This window comes from Lontra canadensis, unplaced genomic scaffold (assembly GCF_010015895.1).
Source record: "Lontra canadensis isolate GAN:19392208 unplaced genomic scaffold, GSC_riverotter_1.0 scaffold366, whole genome shotgun sequence".
Taxonomy (NCBI): Eukaryota; Metazoa; Chordata; class Mammalia; order Carnivora; family Mustelidae; genus Lontra; species Lontra canadensis.
Genome location: NW_022631360.1, coordinates 85835 through 93850, shown reverse-complemented (window position 1 = coordinate 93850; position 8016 = coordinate 85835). Strand labels below are relative to the sequence as shown.

The following is an 8016-nucleotide window of genomic DNA, read 5'->3' as shown; positions in this document are numbered from 1 at the left end:
TCATGATCTCAGGGTCCTGGGATTGAGCTCCACATCAGGGTCTTTGCTCAGAATGGAGCCTGCTTCCCTCTTTCTCTCTGCCTGCCTCTCTGCCTACATGTGATCTCTCTCTCTGTCAAATAAGTAAAAAAAAAAAAAAAAGAAGAAGAAGAAAGAAAGAAAACTGTTAATCAAGATAGTCGTATTGATATAAATACATTAATAGTAGGAGATCTTAACATGCCACTCTCAGTAATAGACAGATCATCCAAGCAGAAAATCAATAAAGAAACAAGAGCATTGAATGACACATTGGGCAGATGGACCTCATAGATATATACAGAACATTCCACCCTAAAACAACAGAATACTCATTCTTCTCGAGTGCACATGGAACCTTCTCCAGAACAGACCACATACTGTGTCACAAGTCAGGGCTCAACCGATACCAAAAGACTGGGATTTTTCCCTGCATATTCTCAGATCATAATGCTTTGAAACTGGAGCTCAAGTACAAGAAAATTTTGGAAGGAATTCAAATACCTGGAAACTAAAGACCACCTTGCTTAAGAAGGCTTGGATCAACCAGGAAATCAAAGAAGAACTTAAACTATTCATGGAAATCAATGAGAATGAAGACACTTCAGTCCCAAACCAATGGGATACAGCCAAGTGGGAAATACATAGCCATCCAAGCCTCCCTCAAAAAAATTGAAAAATCCAGAATACACCAGCTGTCTTTACACCTTAATGAACTGGAGAAAGAACAACAAATTGAGTCAACTCCAGACACAAGAAGGGAAATAATCAGGATTAGAGCAGAGAACGATGAGATAGAAATTAGAGATACAGTAGAAAGCATCAATGAAACTAGAAGCTCGTTTTTTGAAAGAATCAATGAGATCGATAAACTGTTGGCCAAACTAATCCAAAAGAAAAAAGAGAAGGCCCAAGTTAATAAAATTATGAAAGAAAAGGGAGAGATCACAACTAACACCAAGGAAATAGAAACTATCATCAGAAATTATTATCAACAGTTTATGCCAATAACTTAAGCAACCTAGATGAAATGGATGCATTCCTGGAAAACTATAAACTTCCAAAATTGAACCAGGGAGAAAATGTGAACCTGAATATACCAATATCTAGTAATGAAATTGAAGCAATGACCAAAAACCTTGCAAAAATCAAGAGCCCAGGACCTGACGGATTCACTGGGGAATTGTACCAAACTTTCAAAGAAGAAATAATACCTATTCTTCTGAAGCTATTTCAAAAAATTGAAGCAGAAGGAAAACTTCCACACTCTTTTTATGAAGCCAGCATTACCCTAATCCCCAAACCAGGCAAAGACCCCACCAAAAAGGAGAATTTCAGATCAATATCCCTGATGAATATGGATGCTAAGATTCTCCACAGATCCTAGCTAATAGCATCCAACAGTACATTAAAAAGATTATCCACCATGACCAGGTGGGATTCATCCCTGGGTTGCAAGGATGGTTCAACATTAGCAAATCAATCAATGGGATAGTACACATATGTTTAGATTCAGTCCTGGCATCAGACAAAATGAAAGAATACCCTGTGAAGTGGGAAAGATATTACGTTATTAAATTATACTGAGTTGTGTAATTGTAGGCTCCATTAACCCCTCCTACCCACGGGCATAGCCCACAAAACTTTTCAGTAGAGTTTTCACGTGCCCTCAAATAGAGTCTATGGATATAATAACTTGAACTGTTCCCCCACTGTTCCACTTTTCCCCCTATCCTCTACTGAATGCAAGGTAGTTTGACTGCCCATTCCCATTTTCAGAGAGACTGCAGTGAGGGCAGAGAGTAATGTGGTCATCGAGGGAATACTCTGTTCTTTGGTCTACTTCTCTACTTTAGTGTGCCAACTTTTGTTGGCCATTGGACTTCTGAGCACACACGGGAATCCCAACAAGTACTAAAAGTATAGGGTCTCTGAGTTGATCTTGGGAAGTGTCAGCCAATATTTAGTATTCTCTCAGGGCTCAGAATGGCTCTTGACTTACAAGGACCAAGATAATTCCCCTCTCTTTTCCTGATGGGAGGAACTCCAGATTCCTGATGCAGCACCTTATGATTTCCAAGGCAACACACACACACACAGATGCACACACACCCTCCACTATTTTCTTGTTGGCAAAAATGTTTACAAGTCTGTGACATGCAGCTGACTTAGATTTAAGCAAGAGTGGGAGAAATATCTAGAGTGCAACACTTGGAACAACAATGAGCACCTCACCCAGAAGAGCTCTGAGGCCTCAGCCTGGGATGTTGGTGGCAGGGAGAGATGTGCCCATGGAATGCTGAAGAGGAACAAGAAGATGGTGGGGGGAGGTCGGCAACATGGAGTGTGGAGGGAAAGAGAGAGGGAAGTTGGGAAGGTGAGAGGGTGAGATTGCCTCTGGCCTCCTGCTGGGGGCAGCTCCAGAGCCCTGAGCCCTCCTGACAGTGGCCTCCGGGAACACTGTGGTCCTTCCAGTTGGAGTGGGTGTGCAAAGAGCAGGGGCTCCTGTAGTCTTTCTATCCCTATGGATGCTGATCCAAGGCTCCAGGGTGAGGTGACCTCCCATCTGTCACTCCTCCTCATGGAGGGCAAAATCTAGGGCTGGCCCAAACAGAAGGATAGACTTCTATACTTGCTAGAATATCTTTCAAATCTCCAAGTGTGTAAAAAGCGTGTGGGGAGGAAGAAATAAAACTACAATTGACATTGTACAACACAGGTTGGAACAACACGTGTACACTTCCGGATGCCCTTTTTATAAACAAAGCATACTACTCTATGTTCTCATGCTTATGATTGTCCTAATAACATTTTTTCTCTAGCTTACTTTATTATATGTATACAGTGTATAAAAAAATAACTTGCAAAAGAGGGGTGAATCGACTATGTTTTCACTAAGGCTTCCAGTCCACAGTTACTATTAGTAGTTCAGTCTCGGGCAGTCAAAAGTTATACACAGATTTTTAACTTTGAGAGTCAGCACCACACCCTTAACCCTGCATTCTTCAAGGGTCAACCTGCATCTCTATTTACAGAGGACATGCTCCTAAACATAGAAAAATCTGAAGTCATCCACACACAAAAATATTAGCATCCATAAACTCATTCTGTAAGGTTGCAGGGACCAGGTATACACACATCAGGTGTATTTCTATGCACTAGCAATGATCGATCCGAGAAGAAGATTAAGGAAGCAATTCCATTGACAGTAGCACCCAAAACAGTAGAATATGTAGGCATCAGTTCATTCAAGGAGAAGTAAGACCTGCTCACTGAATAGTAGAAAACATTGCTGTAGGAGATTACAGACCTAATGGGAAAGAAAACTGTGCACATGCATGGCCTATTTACTCTAGTTCTTATGGCGATACTACTCACAGGGATCTACAGAATCAACACGATTCTATCAGAATTTCTATTCTACATTTTCTCGTTGCTGTCAATCTCTTGCTGTACATTCCTTTCAGACATCATCACTTTCATATCTTAGATGGGGTCTTGTTTACATTTTTCATTTATCTATTTCACATTTTCAATGGATGGTAAACACTTACACTAAATGTTCTCATGTCCTTTTCTGGTGGTTGTCCCATCTGCATCAGCTCTGGGTTCTGTTCAGATGACTGATCTGTCTCCTGATTAGGGGTCATTTCTCCTGCGAGAGCTCCAGGCCCTGTTCCCTCTACTGCTTTCAAATGATTGCCACCGAGTTGCAGACCTTGCCGTCCATGGAGGCCCTGAGCAGGACTGCACTGCACGTCACCCCAGGGCCCCTGCACAGCTCTGGCTAGGTGACTTTCCACAACACTGTCCTGGGGACAGTGTCCTGGGGTCTCACAGCTCAGTGTCCTCAGCTCCAGGAGGTCCATTGGGCTCCTCCTCAGGTTCCCCTCCCCAGTGGCCTTGCTTGGAAACTCTCTGGAGCCAGTTCCTCAGAGCAGCTGTAGGGCTCTGCTCACCTGTGTGCTTCCCTGTCTTGGAAGGTTGTCTTCTTTCCCTGATGCCCAGAAACTTAGAAATCTGCATTTCATGCATCTAGTGTGTCTTTGCAGTTGCTTTGTTGTTTCAGGCAGGAGGGTAAATCCAGTTGTGCAGGGTCCCTATTGGAGTGGCTCCCATATTTTAAAATCAATCTGGGAAAGGTCATCTAGATTCTGAATACAGACTTGTACAGAATGCAGAGCCAGATCCAGGGTGCAACCTTGAAGTAAGAAAACCCTTACAAGTTTGTATTTACAAAGCACTGAGACAGACCAAAGGGCAGCTTTTGTTGTGTGTGTGTGTGTGTGTGTGTGTGTGTGTGTGTGTGTGTGTGTGTGTATTTTATTTTTTTCTTTTTAAGAGAAGCCTGTGCCCTTATGGACCCAACAGGCTACTTGAGGAAGATGAAGCAGGAGGACTGAGTGGCCCCAGGATGCCATGCAGGGCTGTCCTGCTTTCCAGGTTGGAGGTGATGGAGACCTCACCCTTTCCACCTGGCTGAATGTCTAGCCATTGGAAGCAGTCTCCCTGCTGCCCACCATCTCTGTCAGGAGGATGGGGTCTGGCAGCTGCTCCTTAACCACCTGGGGCTTGTCCATGGGGGAACCTCCTTCCTGGCCTTGCCCAGGGTCTTCAGCAGAGTGCCTCCTCCTCCATCAAGCGGGGTCAGCCTCCACTGCTGGGGGCGCTCTGCGGTGGCAGCCCCTGCTCTGAGGCCCAGTTCCAGAGCCTGCGGAGGTGCACCTGGGGGCTGAGGCAGAACCTGGGGAAGGTGAGCTTCTTCTGCTGCTCCACTGCTGCCATCTCATCAGCTTTTCTGAGACAGTTTTTCCTTAACACTGGGAGAGAGGGCAGGAGACCCCCGCCCCTTGCGTGGGGGCTGAGATGCTTCCCTGAGGTCTGTGGTAAGAGCCCTTCTGTGCTAGTGGACATGGCTCTTTAAAGCCCTTGAGCCTGCCTTGGTCATTTCTCTTCTCTCCAGTGTCCTCTCCAGGAAGGATGACCATGACTACAACGTGGTCTCATGGGAAGTGCGGGCTTTCTCACAGCCTTTCTATAGTGTCTCATGGGTATCACTGAGCCCAGGGCTGACTTCTGATCCTTAAGGAGAGAGGGAGAGGCACCAGTTATGTCAAAGCTCTGGACTGCAAGGCTGCTGCTAAAGGAGGGGCAGGGATTCTTAACTCTCATCCAGGCACTCCCCTGCTTGTCCCAAGGGACCTCAGAAAGGGCTCCACTCACACACATTTTTTACCTTACAGTTCTGAGGGTGCAAGTTCCCAACAACGATCTCACTGGACTAAAATCCAGATGTCCACAGGGCACCTTCCCTTCTGAAGGCTCTAGGGGAGGGTGGAAATTAGTCAAGGGAAACCGCACTAAAATACAGTCTGGAGATTTTAGCGAGGGAGCTCCTCTGCCCTCCTTACTTCCTAGGGCACTGCAGCCCTAGGGGAGGGACTGATCTGACCTTACCGGGACTTGACATTGCACAGGCATAGGCCTCTACTAACCAGGCCAGAGTCAGGAACGATAGCTTTGTCCCCGCCCAGGGAGATACCAGCACTATTCTAACTCACAGTTCACCCTGATGGACTTTTAGAACAATCTTCCCAACTGACCCCTTTCCTCTAAAAAGAAGAGTGTCCCTCCCATTTGCTCTCTGTTTTCACCTATGGATTTGCCAATGCTGGTTTGTCCCAGATCACCTTTCCTTTTTATTCCTGACAAATCCCATTTTTTCTGGTAAAGTATCTGGCAGTTTCTATTTTTTTAGGTGAAGCAGACAGTGTGTCTCTTTGTCTGTTCCAGCTTTTAGAGGCCCCTCCTCCATGCTCAGCCCCAGCTCCAGCAGGCAGTGTCCTCCTCACACAGCATCCTTCTGACCTCCTTCTTTGCCTCTTCCAGTTTTAAGACCCTCTTGTCATTCCAGGGGTTGCCTGGAGAATCCAGGATCATCTTCCCATCTCAAGGTCCTTAACATAAACACCTCTACAGGGTACCTCTTGCTGTGTGATGGAACACGTGCACAGGTTCCTGGAATTAGCTTGAGTCCCTACTGCCCCCACCACACTATGAACTCAAGTAACAACTAAAGTTGGAAGCCCCTCCACCCCCCCAGTCTTTTCAAATTTCAACAATCCCATAAAGGAAAAGCACTCCCTCAAGGCGCAATCAAGACGATGGCAAAACAGGATCCTTGGGGCTCCTTCCATCACCATAGAATTGTGCAAGTACTTGTCTCTTGGGAGTATTTGCTTTGCTTTGTTTCCCAGACCTGGCACTTTCGGTCCACAGGCCGAATTTGATGCAGAAATCTCATTCGACGGGAAATGCCCCGCGCTGGAGGGAGGGAAGGCAGTGGCAGAGCGGGGCGCCTGGAGCCCCGCCTTGAACTCAGAGCCCAATTTAAGGGAGCAGAAGGGATGGTTTCCGTTGGCCCTTCCCTCAGCAGCAGGATCCTTGGGCGCTCTCTTCCATGCGGCCACAAGGGGGCACTGCGGCTCTGCCCTATGAGCCACCTGGTGAAGAAGCTGGTCCTGGTGGTGTTCTCAGGATGTTGCTGGCAGGTGTCAGCCCAAGGGCTGGCCCAGAGGTTGCTGACTTTGGGTTCCCCGCCCCCACCCCCCAGAGTGTCCAGGACTGCGGGGTGCGTGGGGACTGACTAGGAGGCTGAGCTCCACAAGTGGAGCCAAGGCACTCTGTCTCCTCAAAACAGGTTTGAAGGAAAGGGGAGGAGAGAGAGAGAGAGATGTATCTGTTCTTCTCTGTCTGCTGGAAAGTCCTCCCTCATGTTCCTCTCAGGCTGGGACAGCCTTCCCTGTGCTGAGTGCTCTGTGTGCATGCGTGTGTGTATCAGTTTGTGTGGTTTTGTCCCTGATGTCATGGGTGGGGCGTGTCTGATGTCAAACAGGCAACCTTGCGGGGCGGTTCTGGGCCAGAGAATTGCTGGGGCAGAGGATGTAGCAGGGCTGTTGCTTCCATTGTATTAGGAAGACTCCTGTGGAGACTGAGGATGCTTGGGACATGAATGGGTGCCAAGGATTTTGGAAGTTAGGTTGGCCAGTAAGCGTGTGTATGGGGTGGACAGCCAGTGAGGCTGGTCTAGAGCCGAGGAGAAGGGAGTCATATTTACTTAGCAGGGAAAATGTCACTATCAAGTAGGTTGTTTTCCCAGCATGAGGTTTGACCATTGCACTGTGGTCCTGCTGACCCTTGCGATTTCCCCAAATGTGGAAAACTCAACTGCCTGACTTGTGATGGGGAGGACTGCCTTAGTACTCTTTCCCTGGTAGTGGTTATTAAATGACAGAATGCTCTTTTCTTTGTATTCTCACATGTTTTCTCTGTTAAGATGCATTTTGGTCCTCCCAGTTACTTAATGAATGCATTATTTCTAGGCCATTTAATTATATTGCTGCTTGATGAAATAATGTAAAATTTCCTTGGTAATTTGACCTAGATTAGTTGTACAACCGGATCAGAATAAACAAACATTTCTCAACTGTCAAATGTCTTTTTTTTTTTGTTTTCAGCATAACAGTATTCATTGTTTTTGTACCACACCCAGTGCTCCATGCAATCCGTACCCTCTCTAATACCCCCAACCTCCCACCCCCCCACCTCTTCAAACCCTTCAGATTGTAATTCTCATTCCAAATAAAATTTGGTCATGTTGATTAAAAAAAAAAAAAAAAGCAAAACAAAGAAATCAAGAACCACAGTAAAAATGTGTTCCTCATCTTTAGGTGATGTTCCCTTGCCCTTGTAACATGAAGGACACTGTGAAGGGTATTTCCCAACTACAACAGGATTTTTTCTAACACCCTCTTCCTGAGACCATGGGGTGTGTGCTTTCTGGCTGCAAGGTATAAAAACCCCAACTTGTTTCCTGGGAGGTGTGTTCCTGATGATTTGGCTTCAGGGAACTGCCATCAGCTAAGGTTCTGCCAGGATGGCAGCAACCATTTTCACACGTGAGTGGTGTGGCAGATTTCCCAAAAATGAACATACTTT

At 46.3% G+C, this 8016-nt stretch overlaps 1 non-coding gene across 1 annotated transcript; it reads left to right on the top strand.

Annotated features, from left to right (window-relative positions):
* Positions 1 to 7127: 7127 nt before the first annotated feature.
* Positions 7128 to 7290, top strand: LOC116862870. The gene has a single exon (XR_004381731.1). It is a non-coding gene; the product is annotated as a U1 spliceosomal RNA (small nuclear RNA).
* Positions 7291 to 8016: the final 726 nt, after the last annotated feature.